Here is a 3,050-nt window from a genome sequence, read left to right as displayed (position 1 = left end):
TATTATATGCACGAGTAGAACACAAGTGAGTTGTGGGCGATACAAGTCATACTGCTTACCAGCATGTCACACTTTGGTTCAGCGGTATTGTTGGATGAAGCGGCCCAGATCGACATTACGCGTACGCTTATGCGAGACTGGTTTTACCGCCGTGCTTTGCACAAAGGTGACTAGCGGGTGTCAGTTTCTCCAACTTTAGTTGAACCGAGTGTGGCTACGCCCGGTCCTTGAGAAGGTTAAAACAGCTCTAACTTGACAAACTATCGTTGTGGTTTTGATGCGTAGGTAAGAACGGTTCTTGCTCAGCCCGTAGCAGGCACATAAAACTTGCAACAACAAAGTAGAGGACGTCTAACTTGTTTTTGCAGGGCATGTTGTGATGTGATATGGTCAAGACATGATGCTATATTTTATTGTATGAGATGATCATGTTTAGTAACCAAGTTATCGGCAACTGGCAGGAGCCATATGGTTGTCGCTTTATTGTATGCAATGCAAACACCCTGTAATTTCTTTACTTTATCACTAAGCGGTAGCGATAGTCATACAAGCAATATTTGGCGAGACGACAACAATGCTAATATGGAGATCAAGGTGTCGCGCCGGTGACGATGGTGATCATGACGGTGCTTCAGAGATGGAGATCACAAGCACAAGATGATGATGGCCATATCATATCACTTATATTGATTGCATGTGATGTTTATCTTTTTGCATCTTATCTTGCTTTGGTCGACGGTACATTATAAGATGATCTCTCACTAAATTTCAAGATAAAAGTGTTCTCCCTGAGTATGCACCGCTGCCAAAGTTCGTCGTGCCCAGACACCACGTGATGATCGGGTGTGATAAGCTCTACGTCCATCTACAATGGGTGCAAGCCAGTTTTTGCACACACAGAATACTCGGGTTAAACTTGACGAGCCTAGCATATGTAGATATGGCCTCGGAACACTGAGACCGAAAGGTCGAGCGTGAATCATATAGTAGATATGATCAACATAGTGATGTTCACCATTGAAAGCTACTCCATTTCACGTGATGATCGGTTATGGTTTAGTTGATTTGGATCACGTGATCACTTAGATGATTAGAGGGATGTCTATCTAAGTGGGAGTTCTTAAGTAATATGATTAATTGAAATTAAATTTATCATGAACTTAGTACCTGGTAGTATTTTGCATGTCTATGTTTGTTGTAGATAGCTAGCTCATGCTGTTGTTCCGTTGAATTTTAATGCGTTCCTTGAGAAAGCAAAGTTGAAAGATGATGATAGCAATTACACGGACTGGGTCCGTAACTTGAGGATTATCCTCATTGCTGCACAGAAGAATTACGTCCTGGAAGGACCGCTAGGTGCCAAACCTGCTGCAGGAGCAACACCAGATGTTATGAATGTTTGGCAGAGCAAAGCTGATGACTACTCGATAGTTCAGTGTGCCATGCTTTACGGCTTAGAACCGGGACTTCAACGGCGTTTTGAACGTCATGGAGCATATGAGATATTCCAGGAGTTGAAGTTAATATTTCAAGCAAATGCCCGGATTAAGAGATATGAATTGTCCAATAAGTTCTACAGCTGCAAGATGGAGGAGAATAGTTCTGTCAGCGATCATATACTCAGAATGTCTGGGTATAACAATCACTTGATTCAACTGGGAGTTAATCTTCCGGATGATAGCGTCATTGACAGAATTCTTCAATCACTACCACCAAGCTACAAGAGCTTCATGATGAACTATAACATGCAAGGGATGGATAAGACGATTCCCGAGCTCTTCGCAATGCTAAAAGCTGCGGAGATAGAAATCAAGAAGGAGCATCAAATGTTGATGGTCAATAAGACCACCAGTTTCAAGAAAAAGGGCAAAGGGGAGAAGAAGGGGCACTTCAAGAAGAACAGCAAACAAGTTGCTGCTCAAGAGAAGAAACCCAAGTCTGGACCTAAGCCTGAGACTGAGTGCTTCTACTGCAAGCAGACTGGTCACTGGAAGCGGAACTGCCCCAAGTATTTGGCGGATAAGAAGGATGGCAAGGTGAACAAAGATATATGTGATATACATGTTATTGATGTGTACCTTACCAGAGCTCGCAGTAGCACCTGGGTATTTGATACTGGTTCTGTTGCTAATATTTGCAACTCGAAACAGGGACTACGGATTAAGCGGACACTCGCTAAGGACGAGGTGACGATGTATGTGGGAAACGGTTCCAAAGTCGATGTGATCTCCGTTGGCACGCTACTTCTACATCTACCTTCAGGATTAGTATTAGACCTAAATAATTGTTATTTGGTGCCAGCGTAGAGCATGAACATTATATATGGATCTCGTTTAATGCGAGATGGTTATTCATTTAAATCAGAGAATAATGGTTGTTCTATTTATATGAGTAATATCTTTTATGGTCATGCACCCTTGAAGAGTGGTCTATTTTTGATGAATCTCGATAGTAGTGATACACATATTCATAATGTTGAAGCCAAAAGATGCAGAGTTGATAATGATAGTGCAACTTATTTGTGGCACTGCCATTTGCGTCATATTGGTATAAAGCGCATGAAGAAACTCCATACTGAAGGACTTTTGGAATCACTTGATTATGAATCACTTGGTACTTGCGAACCATGCCTCATGGGCAAGATGACTAAAACGCCGTTCTTCAGAACTATGGAGCGAGCAACTGATTTATTGGAGATCATACTGATGTATGTGGACCAATGAATGTTGAGGCTCGCGACGGATATCGTTATTTTCTCACCTTCATAGATGATTTAAGAAGATATGGGTATATCTACTTAATGAAACATAAGTCTGAAACATTTGAAAAGTTCAAAGAATTTCAGAGTAAAGTTGAGAATCATCGTAACAAGAAAATAAAGTTTCTATGATCTGATCATGGAGGAGAATATTTGAGTTATAAGTTTGGTCTATATTTGAAACAATGCGGAATAGTTTCGCAACTCACGCCACCCGGAACACCACAGCATAATGGTGTGTCCGAACGTCGTAATCGTACTTTACTAGATATGGTGCGATATATGATGTCTC

The sequence above is a fragment of the Triticum aestivum genome, chromosome 7B (genome assembly GCF_018294505.1).
Source record: "Triticum aestivum cultivar Chinese Spring chromosome 7B, IWGSC CS RefSeq v2.1, whole genome shotgun sequence".
Classification (NCBI taxonomy): domain Eukaryota; kingdom Viridiplantae; phylum Streptophyta; class Magnoliopsida; order Poales; family Poaceae; genus Triticum; species Triticum aestivum.
This window is presented reverse-complemented; position numbering follows the sequence as displayed.